Source organism: Camelus ferus, chromosome 17 (assembly GCF_009834535.1).
Source record: "Camelus ferus isolate YT-003-E chromosome 17, BCGSAC_Cfer_1.0, whole genome shotgun sequence".
NCBI lineage: Eukaryota > Metazoa > Chordata > Mammalia > Artiodactyla > Camelidae > Camelus > Camelus ferus.
Genome location: NC_045712.1, coordinates 9,474,518 through 9,494,230, shown reverse-complemented (window position 1 = coordinate 9,494,230; position 19,713 = coordinate 9,474,518). Strand labels below are relative to the sequence as shown.

Below are 19,713 nucleotides of genomic sequence, written 5' to 3'. Positions count from 1 at the left end.
CCTAAGTTAACGTTGCCTCATAGCATCTTTATAAATTCATCTCATATTCGTTCTTTGCCTACCTAGAGTATAGAAACCACCCATATATGATAATCAAGTGCTATGCAGGGTTTAGGAGGACGTATAAATTATTGCTCACATACTTAACCACTGACAGCCTGCTGTAGTTTTCTTCTTAGATAAATATAAGCGGCCTAAATTTATACTGATAGAGATCTTATTTCCTGTTGTATTAATGCATCGAGTTCAACAGATTGTAATACAGGCTACTGTTTCTTCATCGTTTATTTTTCAGCATGAATTACCTGTAAAATAGTCTCTGTTCTCTTTGTCACATGGCCTGTGTGGTGCCGTATTGATCAGCTTAATTTTTAAAAACTTTATCCAGTGCTTACTCTCTGCCATGTATTTTCAGAGTCCACTTTTAAAAATGACTTTTAACTATTTCAAGAAATGATGTAAAATTTACCCAGATTTTTCATAGCAGTAAAAAGCAAAATCTACCTTAACTAAGAAAGCAAGTATGTGTCATAACTTGTAAGTCACCTGTTTAGGTGTTATATTATCCTTGACACCCCTCCCCCCACCTCTACTGTTGTGTGTGCTTTTAATAAATAGTAGAATTTATATATGCTCACATTAGCTAATTGTTGTAAAAACTTTTAAAAACACTTTTCTCTGAGTTGTAGATTACTTACAGTGATCATGTACCAAAATGACTCAACTTGATACTTCTTAAAATTTTGCCTACAGTGTTCACTATCTTGTTACTTACTTACCCAGGTAAAACCTCTGTCTCTGTTTAATTTTGTTCTGTAGGGACAATAAAAAGTTAACAAATATTAACACATATATTCATTAGAGTTTTTCCCCCTAGTACTCATAAAATTGTCTCCTGGAGGTGCTATTTTCTTACTTTTCAGTATAAAGAATGATTTTATGTTTTTAAAGTTATAGGCAAATGATCTAGCTGTATTATAACATGTTACCAAGTTTTACATTTTTGTATCTGGGGGATGCAGACTGACTGGAAATCAGAATGGCTGATTAAACAAGTACAAAACATAAACAACTCTCCAGGACAGTTACTTAAGATAGGAACCCCTAAATTATACCCTCTCTTTGATTATTTGGGCTTCTTTTTGATGAGGTATCCTGTCCAGTTTAATTTCTTCCATCTTAACTAGGTAGTGAATAAGGTGCTATTTTTTGACTGAATTCCTATTTTTTTGGATGATTATATTGGTTTATACTTGTTTTCAGGCTTTAACCAAATACTTCTACACCTGAATCTTTAATCAGATGGTTTGGAGCAGGATAAGGATAAAAATTGTTTGTGCTAAGAAACTATTATTTCACCCTTTGGAAAAAGTCTAAATTGTAAATGTAATCATGTTTTGATATCTTTTAAAGTATATTTTAAAGAGTTTAAGTGGCTGAATAGAGAAAGACAAGTGTTAGTTGCTTTATGAAGTGGTTGTATCTGAAACTCAGGCTCAGAGCTGAGCCAAGATGGAATATACATGAAGGCACGCAGAATTGAAGTGCTAAGCAAGCTATAAATGTTGAGATAGAGGATCCTGGAAGTGGTTACAGATATTTATTAACTCTAGATTTAGATAAAATGGCTATCAATTATTTAAAAAATTATGTGAGAGTTACTTCATGAAAAGAATTTTCTTTTCAACTCTTTTCAATAATCTATTTTTTCTTATAGAATCTAGTTTTATTGTATTCATATGCCTACAGATGAAAAATCTAGAAAGGTTAATCTTCTGTCCTTTCAATTATCTACTCAATTAATATCAACAAGGTCTGAGAATTTTTAGGCTGCCATCTACGAAGGAGTAGCCACCGGACTGGAACCACTTCTAATTAGAGCTCATAAATCCTAAGTGGACATTCTAATTTCAGAATCATGAACCAAGCCAATGCTAACATATTTTTGTATTATAGCTTATTTCCCAAATTTTAATAAGTACTGCCCCCCACCTTCCCATTATACATTTTAATGTTTTCAAATTGAACTACATCTTAAAATCAATATGGACACTTAATGTAGTAGTTTTTCTTTTATATTATAAAAGCTGGTATTTAATTGGCTTAAGCATAAGGAAATTCATCTCACTTAACAGAAAATCTAGAGATGAACAGGTTTGCTTTTGAATTGACACAGTGGTTTAACAGTATCAGGGACCTTAGTTCTTGTCACCTCTTCTCTGCCAGTGATAGGAATAGAGAGATGGCATTGATTTAATCATGCCATCAGTTGGTGTCGAGAGCAACCAAGGCACCTTAGTTCCTTATTCATGCCAATGATAGTGACAAAGAGCTCCATTCCCCTTAGCCTAATATATAAATCCTTCCTTTCAGTCCGAATGGGTCACTTTGGATCACCTGGCCAGTCTTGGACCAATCAGAGTTATCAGGAAAATGCCTTACACTGATTGGTTGATTCTCATCAGGCACTACCCCTGAAGCTTCACTTGTGTCCCTGGAGTCACCTGAGCTATATGAGAGGGAGAGGATACATGATTGAAATTAGAGGTTTTCTTTAGAGAGAGTCAAAAAGAGTAGATCAGGGTAGACAAGACAACTCATAGTGTCCATCTCAGGGAAGTGGGTTTTTGTGAGCTGACCCTGGTCCACAAATTTGTTGTGCTAAAAAAAAAAAATGATGATGATATGTGCTGGGACTTCATAGATATCATCTAAGGATTTGGATTTATTGTTTCTCTTACCCCATTCCCTCTGCAGTCTTCTCCAGAAACTCTGCCAAATGACTAGATAATGAATTCCTGATGAGGTGATAATGGCTTAGAATGACTTCATTTTGTTGGCTTCTCAGGACTGTTGCATTATAACAAGGAACTCTTAGTATAAAATGCCCTTTTGATGATGGTAAACAGTTGGGTTCTGTGACCCCCTAAGAGACAGCTAGTGTTAAGATGGGGTGTCCTGCTTGTTCACAGTTGCCCTTTGCACTGTGCCGCCAAAACCCCTTTGCATATCATAATTACACTTAATTTGTTTTTTTATTGTTGCCACTCGGGAGCACCTTTCATCCAGTGATATTTCTGAGACTCAGATTCACCATACTCATAATATGTCCATGCAGTAGGCAGCCACATTTTTAGTAGGAATTTGAATTCACCAAATTCACTAACATACAAAATGTAATATCTGGAAGAATTATTCACACAGGTTCTCAAAAAGGGTCTGTATGTTCTTTAGGAGCTAAGGCTAAACATTTAGATTATGCATTAAGCAGGTGGTATATGCAAGAAAAATGATGTGGGACTTTATCAAACATCTACTTGTCCTTTGGCATTACCCAAAAAGACGAATTAAAATATGTCCACTAATATAGTCTCAGTGAAAGAAATATCTAAAGTAAACACAGTCTTTTTTTTTTAACACTCCTCTTTATCTGTGTTTCTTTAAGAGATCAGCTTTTACTGTTATAATTTACATATGTGCATCTCCCTGATGGACTGAGTCAGACTTGTCCGACTTACAGATCTTTCTGCATATGATATATCATCTATTAATAAGTTTGTTCAGTCAGTATTCATTGAGCACCTACAGTGAACTGGTCTCTAATCCAGAAGCTGAGAAAACAAAGATGAAAAACACTGTTTCTGACTTCCAGAAGGTCATAGTTTAATGAAGGGAGGAGGGTACAGTAGGCGAAGTACAGTGATGGACGTGTGCCTGGAGTCTGGTTAGAAGTAGACAAGGGACATCAAGTTATTGACAGCCCTAGATGGGCACTGTGTAATATCTTGCCATTTGTTTTGACTTCTCTTGATTCTGAAAGAATTTTGGTGATTACAACTTGGTTTGGTATCCAGTATTAACGATGCCAGCGTTTGTTGAGAATTTACCTTATCCTGGATCGTGTGCTATTAAGTACATTACATTCATAATCCCGTGTAGTCCTCAGTATGGGGAAGATCTCAGTATTATTCCCACTTTATAGAAGAGGTCATATCCCTGGAAAAGGTAAGGCTGAAATTCAGGCCCACTTTTTTTTTTAATCTTTAAAATACATGCTCTGAAGTGTTCACTCTGGTACCTTTAGGAACTTCTTTGTGTAAAGAGAGCCTTATTTGTTCATAATAGAGCTTAAAAATTGTTTGAACATATGGACAATATATGTGCGTGTTTGTATGTCTGCAAAATATACAGTTGGATGGTCTCTATATGTACTTGCTGTGAAAAATGTATGGTGTATGTATATATCTATAAACACTCCCGCCCCATATGCTGAGCGTTATAGTTAGCAAGATGAACCAGTTGGCCGTTACACATGCTGGCAGGGCCCTCCTAGGAGCAGTTGCTGGGAATGGATGGCAACCCCATTCTCCAGGACGCTTGTCTTATTGTCTTATGAGGGCTCTTCAAAATGGTTCCAACCTCTTCTCCAATGCCAGCGTTTCTGTAGCCAACAGATATTTTCTGTTCTTCTCTTATGCTGGAGATGTGTGGAGGGAGGCAAGGGGCATTAAAATAATTTTCTGCTGCAGGCTCTGATACACTTAAGACAGCCCTCTTCCTGGAATATATAAATGCCAGCAAATCAGCATTTCTTAAGATGCAGTAGCCTTCCTGGAAATCCTGTTAAAGGACAGACCCTGGCTACTTGTCTTGGACCGAATGAGAATATAGTGAGGCTCCTGATTTCCAGTGCTGAGGTATTAGCATAAATCTCCCACTAATGCACCTCTGCCTGTTAGTGGAGCCGTCGCTGCAAGAAAATCCGTTACACTGAGGAAAGGCTAATGTTTCACAACTGGGGTGTGGTACCACGGAGGGAGCATTTGTGTCGAGTTTCCAGCTCGGCGAGTATTGTTGCGGGGGTCTTGAATCTTCCCTGGATTGGGTGCTGAGAAATATTAGCTGCCTCACTAGGAAAATGATTTTTGTATTGCTCATGGAGTAGCAGTAGGACCTTTACAATGGATAGAGCAGTTTCATCTTATGTTTGTTTATTTTTTTCTCTGATGTCACACAGCCTAACAGTCTCATGAAGCCTGAGGCAAGGTAACTATCCCCATTTTAAAGATGGGGAGGTTGAGACTCAAGAGGTGAAGTGAGCGTGTGACTTAGAATGTCATGGTGCTGTTTCTCATCAGTGCCCCTTGGTCTTTTTTCCTTGCTCTGTCTCTTCCTCCCTTCTGAACCCCCTGCTCCTTTTCTTTTTAGAAGGGGAATTTGTAGCCCCTTAAACTTTGCCTGGAGCATAATGCTCAATAATTGTATTTTTGGTGTGTGGTGAATGAGTGTTCATTGAATGTAAATGACATCACATGAGGGGCCACAGTACCTAAGAGGAGCAGGCCGGCATCTTGTCCACTCAGCTTCCCCTCAGCCACCACCCTGTCTCCACTGAGCTGCCAAAGCTCCATGGTGAGTTTACCACTAATGGCATTTGATGTCTCGTTTTACTGAGGGACTTAGACTTACTTGCTGAAGGCCAGTTATCACCAGGATCGTCATCTACACACCCTGAGCTTTGCTTTTAGTCAGGTCTCTACTTGTGTATGAGGATGATTGTGTCGTAGAGCTGGAGGAAAACTTAGAGTTCACTTAACTGCCTCCTGGGTGTTAGAATACCTTCTGTTATATCTGAATGGAGCCTGTAAGCTTCTACATGAAATCTTGGATTATAATTATAGGTTTACTATATCCAGAAGTCTTTAAGAAAAAGTTCAAGTTATAAGGAAGGTGTCCTTGTTAAGCAGATGGATGAATGTGGTAACAAGATATTCATGGGCAGTTTCAACTATCCTGTGATCTTTATTTTCTTGGTGTGTGTCTTTTTTCCTCCTATCACAGGATGGGTTTTTGTTGTTTTACTTAAGCTTGGTCTGTGTGTGAAAGAAGAGAAAAATGGGTTAAGGGGAGGGAGTTTTGATTTTTATTTTTTGAGTTTTTGAATGATGGAATTATGAAGTAGAAGTCAGTTGTCCTTGAAGATAAATGGCTTTGAATACATTCAACTTTTCATCTTAGCTTTAAAAGAATCCTGGTCAATTGTCTTCATTGTTCTAAGCAGTAATTCTTTGTAAAATGAAGGTTTTAATCCCTTTTCATGGTTTTATTATGAAGCTTGAACTAAGTAATATATATCAGTTGCTTAGGCCAGTGCCTACCACACAGCAAGTTCTCAGGCCAGTGGGAGCTACTATAATAACTAATGGCAAAATTATAATTATGACAAAATAATAATCATATTGATCTTTACTAATATATATGTATATTATGCATAATATATACTATATAGATGATATATAGAACACATATATATATACACACACACTCATAAATATGTATATGGGTGTTTTATATATCTGTATGTATAACACCTAGGCCTTAGAAGATAGGTATCTAAGACCTGAAGCTTTTTTAAAAGGACAGAGTCTCTTTTATATACTTTTAAGATACTTACGTAGGCAAGAATCTCCTTTACTTGCATTAGCATCCAGTCAAGCAAGTATTTGAGTCCTTGGCTGAACTTTCAGCCATGCTGTTCCTCCTGGAACAATCAGGGAGGACCAAGGTGGATTGTTCTTCCCTATGTCTATTCATTCTTCCACCAAATATTAAATCCATGCCACCTATGTACAAGGAATATACCGTTGTGGGGTCTGCAGTGGTGTATAAAAAACATTCTTCCTGCCCTTGCTACAGAGTTACAAATTTAATCCAGTAGCAGGAAGGAAAAGAAAAGTGCTAAGAGACAGTGAAACAGAGGCCTCCCAATTGAGATTGAGATTTTAGGGGGAGAGAGTAAAAATCTGTGACCTGAAGGGTTGATTAAAGCTAGCCAGATGAAGGAATACAAATGCAGATGGCCTCAGGTAGAAAAGAGCTCCTTGAACTGGGGAGACTGACTGTTACTCAGCTGAGGCTGAAGACTTTATGCAAGGATCATGGTTAAGTCATGATGAGGAGCTTGGTGTTAATTAGGGAGCAATGGGTGCTCATTGGAGGAGCAAAGAAGTGAAACATTTACTTTTCCCCTCCACTTTTGAGACTCCTTTCCATCCCTTCCACCAGCAGCTGCTCTCTTCTTGCTCCATTCCCATCTGCAGCAGCCCAGTAATGCTTCTGCCCTATGTAGTAAAATGCGCCCAGAGAAAGGATCAAATATTCTCAACCTTGATCAGGTAAAGTGGCTGATAAAGCTGTGTATTTTGTCTTGATCCAAGTTTAAGCCAAAGGAATGAATCTCTGTGTGTGATTTCCCTTACATCAACAACTTGAAGGGCTGAAGGGGCTTCTTTTGGAGAGGAATGTGGCCTGGCTAACAGTGAGAGCTCAGAGATAAAGAGACCAGGGATCAAGTCCAAGGCTAGCTTCCTAGAAGCATGACCTGTGATGTAATCTTCTCAACCCTTGGTTTCCTTATTTGTAAATGGAAAAAACAATTCATAAGTTGTTGAATTAACTGAAAAAATGCATAGGAATAAGTACCCCGTGGTGGAACTCTTTATCCTCAATGCTACTGTGCAGGGTCCGAGAAGCATCTCCCTTCCCCTGAATTCTCCTTCTTTTGAAAACATTATCACAACGTTCCAGGATCATTTCAAATTGACTTTCTCATGATCTGTATCATGTCATCTATGTTTAGACATTTTCACACTTTCATCCGAAAACATTTTGGGTGCTCTTCCTTTAAGAAACATATACTTTCTTCCCCACACGTTTTTGCATATTACAAACTGTCTCAATGTGTAAATTATTTCCTTGAAATAACTGGCAATTTGGTGTCGGTGATGGGCAGGGGTGATTCAACTGAGAGTTCAAGAAAGAGATTTCAGACAGACTGCCGGAAGGGTAGGGGGATGTTGGGGGAGGGGGTGGTCTGCAGAATCCGGGATGATGTGTGATAGGATGAAATAAATGTCAAGTGGGCTCAAATACTCAAAATTTCAGTACTCAGGTTGGCTGGAGGTCCTCATGCTGCCTTCAGAGAAGGGACTGGGCAAGAAACAAGTGTCTAATGGTGGTAATAAGTTTTTCAGTTCCCGTGGCATATGCCCTCAGAAAGCTTGCTTATCTCCCCAGCCCCCACCCCACCCCCCTTTCCAAAGAAAGGGGTAGGGGAGCTGAAAAACACTTGGCACAGGTGCAAGAAAGCTGAAAACGTCTGGCAGAGCTCTCGGGCGTCTTTTTCCACGCCGCACCAAATGTTTTACAGTCTTCGTGAGCCCATATAGATCCTGGCTTCTGCCCAGTCGTTTGTTTGAAACTGTAGGCTCCGAGAAAAGGCTCCACACTGCAGCTGGCCTTTAAACCGTATTTTATGGGGGAGAGCGTTCAGGGTACAATTGGAATGAGGAGAGCTTGCCTTTGACGGTGGATGTGAAAGTAACAGATTGGAGTTGGGTGGAGCTAACGCCAAGGGATTGTTGGTCTGTTCATTTTCCCCGAGAAGACTAAGCTTTTGGAAATTTCACCTCCATCTCAGTGATTTCACGGGCTAATTTATAGTGAGACCCTCAAATGTGACAGGAGCCCAATTTAGCTCAATTTTACTTAAACATAAATCTAATAGTTCCAAGTAATGGAAACGGCAGAATCGTTCTTAGTGATGTAAATTTCTCGCTAGTTTAGAACAACTATGGCTTTGCTCCCACCTACATACAAGTTCGTTATGAATGGACATTTAATAGTTAATGATTCTAATGATTCGTCTTTCTCCTTCTCGGTAGCCTTTTTTGTTGTTGTTGTTCCTTATCGTGCTTATGGCTCATAATTTCATAATTTCAAAGGACTAATCGACTAATCAGATTTTTTGGAGCCTATCTATTAACGACGCAAAAGAAAAAGACTCTAACAGGAGAGTTAATCAGAACTGATATTTGAACATAAAAAGTCCTTCTTATTCTGACAATTTAGGTAAAAGTAGACATTTGAGTCCTCCTCAGACCTTTGCATTTAAATGGCTATTCTTCACTGAAGACTTGGTTCGTGCCAGCCACTCTCCTGAAGACATCTCATGTACTTTTTCATTTTCTCTTTGCTGTAACTGTGAGATCTGAGTTCGAGCTCCATATTTTAACTCCATGTTTTAGATGAGGGAATCGAGGCATCGGAGATTTAAGTGACTTGCCCAAGGAGATCATTATGAATATACATTATAAATTTACTTGTCTGGTCCTTTAAAAAAGTTTTCAGAAACTGTGAAGAACAAAATATTCCCAGAGTAAATGTATCACCCACTTCTCTATTGTCATTGGCCTGTGTAAGATGACTTATCCCGGAATGGAGTTAAAGAGAAATCTCCATACTCCAGGAGCAGGGAGTTTCTCAAGGGTTAAAACATGCCTTTCTAAAACAGAGGAATCATTGAATATGCATCTGAATCTCTGATTTAACTAATTAATATGTAAGTTACAGTTCTTTATTATTTTGGGAGCAGCTTTCCCTGAAAGCCAGCAGATACTTAAGATCCCCTGGGGTGCCAGAATTGTGATGGAAAGGTAGAGCCATCTTGAAATAAGCTAGTCATGATGTACATAACATCATGTGAGTAAGGGCCCCCGAAGTTGTGACTCTTTTTTATTCCTGTGAACTGCATCAATAAATACATGAGCTCTTTCCCAGTGCTCAAACTGAGAGCAGATTAAAAAACAATAAGAGCGTAGGTATCTATTTAGAAGGATGGTGAGACAGAGCAGGAGAGAGCAAGTTGCCTGCCATGAAACAAAGAGAAAGATAAGAAGAGAGAGCGTGTCACTACTTCTTCGTCGCAGAATCAAAATCTTCTTTTGGATGTCTTGTTGAAAAGATTCCCAAATCTCAGTTCTGTGAACTAAAGCAGATGGGTGTTCCATGTTGGTGCAGATTCCTGTTTGAAGCAGTGTGGTTACAAAGATGGGGTGGGTCATTTGATTTTCTCTGAAGAACTGTCTTTTGTAACTATCTGAAAGAATTATAATACCCCTTGAAGGGCATCATGCGTGATGCTTTAGAAATATTAAATAAAAGGCCAAAGCAGTGTCTCAAGTTAATAGACATGATTCTTTGGTTAATCTGTATTTGGGAAATGCTGACTTAAACACTTGTTTTTTTTTAACTGCAGGACTTCTCAGAGCCTTTAATATGCCCTCTGAGTCTCTAAGAAGGAGTAATAATCTACCACTCGATCTTAGAATATTTCTTCCACTGTGTAGCTGCTTGAAACTACTGGGCTGCCAAACAGTCTTAGGGAAATGCTGGAATACTGTCTCTTTTTCATTTTTAGGATTATTGTGCCTAAGCCCGCACCTACTTAGATGTTCCTTATGAATGATTTTTTCCCAGTTAACTCTTCTTCTTTCTCCTCCACTTTAGTCCTTTTTTGATTTCTTACCATGCTTAGAGCACATAATTCCTAAGGATTAATAACTAATTATATTTTTCCGACAACCATAAATTAAAGATGTAAAAGAGGAAATGAAAGCAGTAGGGTAAGTTAGAACTGAAATTTGGAGTTTCAGCTCTCACTGAATAATTTAGTTGTAAGCACTTGCTGGAATAATTCCGTGCATTTATGTCACCTTTCTGGGGAATCCTTGGGAAGAATCCTGAAATGGAGCCTGAGGTACCTCTTGGCATGCTGTATTTTACTTCTCAAGTTGTCAGATGAGACTAATGGAATGCATTGTGTACTGTTAGGAAGCCAGGTGGGCCAAGTTTGCTGTGCTCTTTTCCTTTAAGACAGGACTGTCTCCATCAAAAGACGATACTAGCATATGCACATCTGCTGAGACCCTTTCTCATTAGATGTAAAGCTGTTTGCTCTGTGATGTCTAGATCTCCATCACAGATTGCAGAAAAACTTGTTCTCTCGTATCCCAAATAGAAACAGTTTTTACCTTGAAGCTAATGACACTTACTCTTTGGCGGGGGGAGGGGGGCTCTCTTGTGCTGAGCCCCTTTCAGCACGTTAATATGTTTTATAGAACAGCAGAGTTAAGGTATTGAATGTAGTTCCCTGTGCTCTAAGGTAGGACTTTGTTGTTTACCTCAGGAAAAAAAAAACTGCAGTTATTTTTGCATTCTTGATTCTTAAAAAGATTCTGCCAAGTTTTAAGTTATCAGGCCCCACAAAGCGTGAATTTGCCTCCATTCCAAAGAAAGCCTTCATTGGATTTTTCACAAAAGGAGGGGCCATATTAAAATTTCATCCATTACGCACATCTAACCACAGGCGTCATAATAAAAAGGCTCAGAGCACCTCTTCCACGTGCTGGAATGTTCACCTGAGGGTTTCACACAGGTGCTCAGCAGTAGCTGTGAATGTCCATTCTGCCTTTTCTCCTCCTGATTATGGGACCGTAGCAACTTTCGGGCCTAGAACTCTTCAGTGATAGACGTTTCCTACGTTCCTCTAGGCAGAGCATTGAAAACCGTGCAGAGAGTATCTAGATATTGGCTAACCCCTGGGTTGTCTCCGATACTTACATTTAGAAACCCCTTTTCATGGCAAGCCAAAGAATCCGGTTTAGCAGATCCAGAACATACCACCTAAAGTCAACATCTAACTTCTGTTTTAAAGTCTTCCATGGACATTCAAGTAGGTGAGACCATAATCTTGACCCACCACTGCCAGGAGCTTCACAGTGATCTGCTTGACCCCTTAATTCCATCATCACCTCAGTACTCTACCTGAAACTCAGAGAGATCCTTTCCTCATCACAGCGTATGCCACCCAAGGCTTCATAGGCTCTAGTAACCAGAGGATTTATTGAAAGTGCAGTTTCCCTTACCTTGTAGGACCATATACTAGAAAAGAAAATCAAATCCTGATCACGTTCTCCTCATATCCAATGATGGAATTTTTGTTTTGAAAAATAACAATGGTTTTAGTAAAACCAAACAAACAAACCAACCTAATAGTTTCATAATAGTTGGAAGGGATCTAACTGGTGGTGGCAGGTTGGAGGGTGGTTGTGCAGAGGATCAGAAAACTGAACTGCTTGGACCTTTCTTGGCTGAAATAAGATGTGATCATCACACAGGAGCCCCAGGAAGCTTCCACGTTATAACTTTGTTCCATGGAGCGATGAGAAATAAATGTCAAGAGGATGTTGAATGAGTAGTACTCATGGAGTGTAATCATAAGAGCAAGTTAGTATTTGTCTCTCACCATCCTTGTATTTATTCATTACAGGGAGTCCTCCCCTGGCCCTTGGGTGTGAACTTAAGGACATTCTGTTTACTCTTCACCACCATATAGCCTTTAAATCAGAGACACAATCTCAGTTCATAACTTAGGCCACTTCTTCCCCACAAAACAAGGGGAACATATCAGGCTCTCCAAGTGGACACATTAAAGTCCTGGCCACCAGATTAAAGAGGAAGGCAAACCCTCCCTCTGCATACCCTTTTACATTGGCCAGTCTGGACTTTAGCCATGGTCGTCTTGCAGCTTAAGTGGTTAACAGCATGGGCTTTGGAATCAGACAAATTGCTAAGTTTAAATCTCTACTCTACCATCATACTACCCTGGCATTAGAAAGTTATTCAAATCATGCAGGCCTCACTTTCCTTATCAGTAAAGTGGGGACAAGATATTCCTCAGAGCTTGTGGAGGAATTCAATGAGATTATACTTGAAAGGCCATTCAGACAGTGCTTGGCACATAATACGTGCTTATTAAAATCCTCTACTGTAGTAACTGTTAACCTAATCCTGAGAAGAGAGGGTACTATATCGTAAGAGAAGGGAAAATAAAGAGATGTAAGAATTAGATGGGGTGCTCACTAACTGGGAGAGCAAGCAGGGAATAATGAAAAGGATGGCATATGACTCTGTCTCAGAAAATTGGTAAAGTCGTTATGGTGTGGGATATTGCAGAAGCATAAATACCTGTTGTGTATTATGGAAACAAATGAGCTAGGTAGTGCTGCTACTAACAATTACAGCTGAAAATTTTAGTGAATGTACTCTAGGGACTGACTCTGCACTAAAGATTTTGCTGAGTTATCTCTTTTACTCCTCACGCTGACCCAGAGGTAAGTGTTAATAACCACGTTTTATGGATGAGGAACCTGAGACTCAGAGACATTTAGCTACAACTCAGTGCATTTTGTTAGTTAATAGTGGAGAAGGACTCAAATCCATGTCTGTCTTTAGATCTCAACCTTCTTATCCACTTATATGACTAATAGAAAGCCATGTAATAGAATAGAGTTACATTATAATAGGGCATTCTGGAGCAGGAATGCCCTGGTAGCCCAAACACCCCCAAAGACCAGAAGAGAGGGCCCTTGGGATGGTGAATCTTTGGCTAATGTTCCTCTAAATCAGAATGCCTTGGTAATCGCATTCTCACTACACCTACAGAAAAATGATCTAAGATCACTTTAAACCAAAGGATATCCTCCATTCTCCCACCTCCCTCAGCTCCTAGGAAGACTCTTGGATTATGAATAATTGCTATGTTGACAACAAATAACACTAGAAGAATTGACATGAATTTTTTTTTCTGTTTATATGGTATTATAAATTTTCTACTGGCTCTGGGGTTTCACAGGGCATCGTGATCATGGCGTCGCCGTTTCTTTCTTGCAGAAAGCAAGGGTGAGGGCAGAAAGAAGTAAATTTCAAGCATGACCAATCATATACACACTAGGTTCTAAGCCAATGCAAATGTGCTGAAAGTTCATCAGATGGGTTTTCACTGATTATTCCTACAGGACCAACCCAGCTATTGAGAAGTGAGCTTTCATTATCCTTCCCCAGGCAGCAGAACTTGCCAGGGGCCTGGAATACAATTCAGGCTATAGTCAGATGGGATTTGCACTTCGTCCAACCCTGAAAAGTCACTCCTTGGCTATTATTTTTCACTCTATTGTAAATAGCAAGAGGCAGATGAAAAGGTAAAAAATATGTTGGTTGGAAGATACTTATTCTCGCCTACCTAGGGTAATCAAGAGGAGACATCAGCTCCAGATTTGGTAAGTAATAACTCACATTTGACTTTAATACACTGCGGTAAACTTTGAGGAATATATCTTTTAAAACATAAAACGCTTTACCTCTGATTTAAAGTTTGGGGGATTGGTCCTGTGCCATCGGCCGGGTTAGATTTAGCATCTCTGGAAATTCCAGAGCAATTTTAAACTACTCTTTTTGATCACTTGCTGCAGCTCCAGCTTTCAAAGAGAATGAGATGTTTTGGGAATGAATTGTGATGGACTTATATGAAAATTTATATGACCAAGAATTGGATTTGTTCCCCCAGAATATTATAGATTATGTTTTATGTTGGAATTACATCAGTGTGCAGAGCAGCAGAAGGCTGGCTTAATGTAGTTAAAAATATACCTTGACTTTCCACTTGGAATAAAACTCTCCCCTCCCCAACCCGTTTCTTCCCTAATGAAAATAATGGCTTCATGACTCATATACGTGATAGACAGTAGGGAATATTTGAGTCTTAAAATAAGAAGAGTTTGAGAAGGGACTAATGGTCCTTTTCTAATTTCTTTCCCATCCATCTCTTTCCTTTTGTCTTTCCTGTCACCATCCTATTTCAGGCCTTCATCACCCCATCCCTTGTTGCAGTTGCTCCTTTGTTAGTCTCCAGTCCCTCCATGCTTTAATTTGTCCTGTACACAGCAGCATGGTTTGGCTTCCTGTCACACCACTTTAATCATATAATTCCCTGCCATTCTGCAGTGGCTTTTCATTTGCTCCTAAGTCAGTCGCAAACTAATTTTCAAGGCCCTTTCTAGATATGAAACCTGCCTCTTCCTCTTTCCCCATAGCCACTCACTTCACAACCAACCCCTTAGTCCAGGCCTCTTCTAAGTCTTACCTGGAATGGGACAGTCACCTCCCAACTGGTCACCTAGTTTGTCTCATTCTTGCCTTTATTGCATCTATGGTTTCCTGATATCTTTGTACCAGTACTACTGGTAGCATGCAGGGTGGCTTTTGGTGCTTTACAGACACTTTCATTCTCAAAATTATTTCTAATGCACGGCTAATACATTATTGTAAAAGTGTTACTAGTAGATCGAGACTATGAATTTATGCCTATTATTGCTTAGAATGAGAGTCATCCAAAAAGTGAGCTAGGAGGGAACTTCATGAGGCTTGTGGATCTGTTGAGGCTGCTCTGCATCCTTCAGAGCCCTATCTTTATTTCCTCTTCCAGGGCCAGTTCCCCAAACTTGCCCTCTGAGCTGGGTGCTGTGCTGCCGTGCCCACATCAGCAGTTACTTGATTGTAACAATGGCAGAGTGATGGCGTTGGACCATCCTACCTTCTTGCCTTCCTCTCCCATCACAGGGACCTGCCCCTCACATTGCAAAGCTGTACAGCGATGTTTTGAAATGTTAATGCAGCTTTCTGAAGAGCCTAAATTACAAGTGATGGGTAGCTTAGCTGCTGGGAGAATCTTGTTCAATATACTTATTTTATTTTTTAAAAAAAAATTTACGGGAACTTGATGTTCAGTGAAACCCCTTTGGCAGAAAGTGCTGAAAGAGGAAACAAAGAGGATGTCGGAGAGTGCTGAACCTAGTGAAAGCTCTGAATCCACAAAATAATTTTGTGGCTTTGTAAATTCACTCTAAGTACATTTGAGGAGCAATAAGCCATAAAAGAGGTTATCGTGACCTTGGTTTCTGCATAGCTTTTGAGATAAAAGGTCTAAGTATCAGAATGTATTTGGTTGACCGTAGTGTTGTTGACTGATTAAAAACAATCAAGGCTCTCTTGGAATCCTGATGAGGGGCTGGCCTGGGTTCTGTGTGCAGGATGGGCTCTTGAGGCAGAGATCAAAGTTGCTTTGCTAAAATGGAGCACTATAATGTAAGCCTTTGTAACCATAAATGAATGGGGCAAAGCTACTGACGTAAAAATTAAATTGCAATACGTTCACTTTGCATGTATTACTTATTGGGTACATTTCTTAAAAGCATTTTGAAGATGTTCCAAATTCTCATCATTGCATAGAATAACAACTTTGAAAACATTTACTATCAGCAAATGAGTTTTTTTGAATTTAGTCATTATATTTTTCTGACTGCTTTTGCTTTAGAAGTGAACACTTGAACTTTATCTTGATTCGCTCATTTTTCTTATGTATAACTTTTAGGCTTAGTGATTAAAAGTATGGGCTTTGATATGCCCAGACCTGGGTTCAAGCCTTATGACAATTACTTATTTGATGGGTGACATTGGACAAGTTACTTAATTTCTTTATATCTTTATTTCCCCTGGGAAAATGGGGGTGCTAATAGAGCCTGTTTTAAGGAATATTTAGAGAATTGTGATAATGTATATAAAGCACTTAAATATTTTCTATTTTATATTTTTTCTCATCTGTAAAATAAATAAGAATAATGTAGTAAAGGGAACACTTTGAGGCTCTCTGGTCTGCTCCTAACTGTATGCTAAGAGTGCATGGTGCAGTTCAGGTGTTAGCACATGGTGTTGCAGTCCAGGTTCAAGAAATGCCTCAGTCTCACCCTGATATTCCTCTTTTCTCCTATAGAATTTTGGCAGAGGGAGCTATATGGACAGGGAAATAGCTAGAAGGGGAACATACTTCCTTTCTAGTGAGACATGCACCTATCAAGACAGGTCTTTCTAGCCAAGACTGAATCAGAAAATATGGTTTAGATATCAAGGCTTAAGTGAAGACCTCTGCTTGCTATGTCTTTAATCGAGATGGCCTTGACTAAAGTGCTTCTTTACTTGCCAACAGAGACGTAAGGCTGAGAAAACGAGGGATGACCAGCTTAGTCCAAGACTGTAGGTCCAGCATCAGCCTCAGGCAGGAGGGAAAATGACTGTCCTGCTTTGGATCTGATCTTTAAGCCAGGTTCCTACAACCTAAATTAACCTCCTTGTAAAACGTGGCCCAATGAATGTCCTGGCTTCTGAGCAAAGAGATCAACAGTCTCCCCTCTTGGAGGAAGGGAGGGAGCTGAGGGATCAGCACTTCCCGGGATCCCTTTTCAAATTGTGGAGTCTTCTGAACTAGGGCTGCTAGACTTAGCAAATAGAAATATAGGACAAGCAGCTAAATTTGAATTTCAAATAAGTGAGGAATCATTTCATAATATAAGTATGTCACATGCAATATTTGGGACATGCTTATACTAAAATATTGCTTGTTATTTATCTGAAATTTAAAGTTAACTGGGCATCCCTTTTTTATCTGGCAATCCCTCTCCAACAGTTTTTCAAGGTCAGTTTGGTGATGGTTCTTTGAGGCTGATAGAAAGGCTTTCAGAGCTGTTTCTTTGTTTTGGGAGGTTGTCCGTTGTGTTGTAGGATATTTAATAACGTTCCTAGCTCCTTCTCACTGAATATAAGTAGCATCCTTTTTCCTTATGTTGTGACAACCAAACCGTCTCCAGACACATTGCTGAACAATTGCCTAATCACCCCTCATTGAGAATCACTGCTTCAGAGATAGTGGCACAAGCAGGACTGGGCAGCATATCAGGATGGTAGACCAGAAGGCGGCACTTCCGTCCATATCCTCATGTAGGTCTTGCTTTTACCTCCATTCCTCACAGTTCCCCACATTCTGGACTCCTTCCTGGTAATGTTAGGACCTGTCTAGATCCGTGTACAGGAGCCCAATAATATAATTTTAGTCCAGTGTTGATTGTGATCCCCAGAAAATTATTTTGTACTCTTTCTTTCTAAACAGCTCACATGAGTCTGGCTATATATGGCAACTGTTTCGGTTTAAACTCAGATATCTTTTTCAAAGAATACCCAACACACTATTAAACCAAGTATGTAAATTTTATAATTTTATCACAGGTTATCAATTTGTGTAGCCTGGGTGAATTTAGCATTTGATAGGCAAAATTCCTCTAGTTAAACTACCTTACTTAAGTGTATGTTTTATTCTTTTGCTCCATTTTGTAGAGGGAGAAATTTGGAGGCATTGGATAGTGAATTCTGTCCTTCAGACACTTCCATCTACACATGTATCCTTGAAAAAATGCTGATATGCCTTCATGTGATTGTTTCCTATTTGTAAATTTCCCTTGAATGAATATCTTGTGTTGCTCCCTTGGAAAAAAACTGAAGTGACTTTTGCTTTATTAACTTTGTCCAGCATTGATAATTAATTTTGTAGGCCTATCAGCTTATGTAGTGGGAAATTTTCATTAGCAAGTGAAATGTAACTTCGTTTCTTCATGGCTTTCCATATTTTGTAGGCTTTTAGAGAAGCAGTGATTTTATAAAAATCCATTGAGCAAAGCAAAGACAATGTACTTATCTGGTTATATAGCTGTGGGAAAATCCCTGTTCTGGATTCCCTGTGAAGGTTGTATGTTCTCACATCTCTCTTATCTAATGTGCTTCCTTAAATCAGAATACTCTTTTCCCTAAGAAGCCAACCTTAAAGAAAAACATTATCTTTTTTTGTAATCTCAGACCTTCTTCACTGCAGAAAAAAATCTGAGCCTTCTCAGATTCTGATATTTGTATTTAATCAATAACCACATTCCTTTTTTCATCTGTCTTACCTCTGCAATTGCATTGTGCCAGCTAGGTATGTTTTATTGTGTAAGAATTCAGTGGAAAGAGCCGTTCATGTTTGCGAAAAGGGTGATGTTTTATTATTGGTTATAAAGGAAAGAGATTTCGCACTTTGTATAACCAATCCTTCCTGTTGTAACATGATGAATTCTGAAAGTGAGGAACAAGTTAACAAACCATGGAAAGAGAGGCCACAGAATGCTCTTGTAGTGTTCTGACCACAATCTAAAATAAGACCTGACAATTGTTAGGTCTCTAATTGACAAGCGTTCCATTCACATTTGAAATGCATAATCTTTGCCCAATTTGAGGGTATGTAGACTAGAAAGGATAAAGGGATGATGGTCAACATCATTTATTTAACAGTGATATGGCCTGGTCTTATCAGTGGCACCAGGTATGTTATTTTTGGGCCAAAATCCCAGAGACCCCCTACAGGTCCAGGTGTTCTTCCTTGAGTGACTGGACCAGGGGGAGGTAGGTGGGGATACTTGGAGAGGGGCCAGGGAGCAGGCAGTATGGGGAAAGCTCTAAGGAGGTTCACAGTAGCAACTGTTTATGAGCCAGTCTGGGAGCATTTTAATATTTGAACAATTGGAACAGCTGTACCACTGTGTACCAGCTGGACTAAGAAGTGGAGAATCCTGGAGTGGTGCAGGGTACTTAGAAAATTGGACCACCAGTTAGAGTTCCTGACACTGCCGTTAACTCACTGCATGGTCTTGGGTAAGTCAGTTCTGAGGAGCTTCTGTTTTCTCTGTTGAAAAATGAAAACATTGGATAAGAGCAGCTCTAGGTCCCTTTCCTTAGAATTTACTTTTTTCCCCCCTCAGAGATCTGCAACTTCTGTGCATTGAGTGTAGCGTTGTCCCTGAGCTTCTGAAAAGCAGAGAGACTGCAGTATTTCATAAGGAGTTTGGCAGTGGTGGTGGGGATTGGGAGGATGCGGTGCTGATGTGCTCTGTGCTTTGTGGATAATGTGATAGTCAAACAAGAATGAAGCCCACATTCACCATGGATGCGCTGTACTCTCAGGAACAAGACAGGAGCAGTTCACTGCCTTTTTATGGGCAGCTTAAAAGTATTTTCAGAAGATGAATAGTTTTCAGTGTTTTGAGGAAGTTATTGCAGAGTAGAAAAATGTGCTAGTTTACTACAGAAACAAAGCTAATGTTGCTTTTGCCCAGAATT

The 19,713-nt window shown here is 39.4% G+C and overlaps 1 long non-coding RNA gene across 5 annotated transcripts in view; it reads left to right on the top strand.

Moving 5' to 3' along the window:
- The window catches only part of LOC106729852, a 659,616-nt gene that overhangs the window by 136,693 nt on the left and 503,210 nt on the right, over nucleotides 1-19,713 (top strand). Inside the window, exon 1 of one of the 5 annotated variants that reach the window (XR_004311956.1) lies at nucleotides 19,166-19,248. The exons of the other annotated variants lie outside the window; for them this stretch is intronic. This is a non-coding gene — a long non-coding RNA (uncharacterized LOC106729852). Of the gene's footprint in view, nucleotides 1-19,165; nucleotides 19,249-19,713 lie in introns of those variants that run through there. 5 annotated transcript variants of the gene reach the window in all.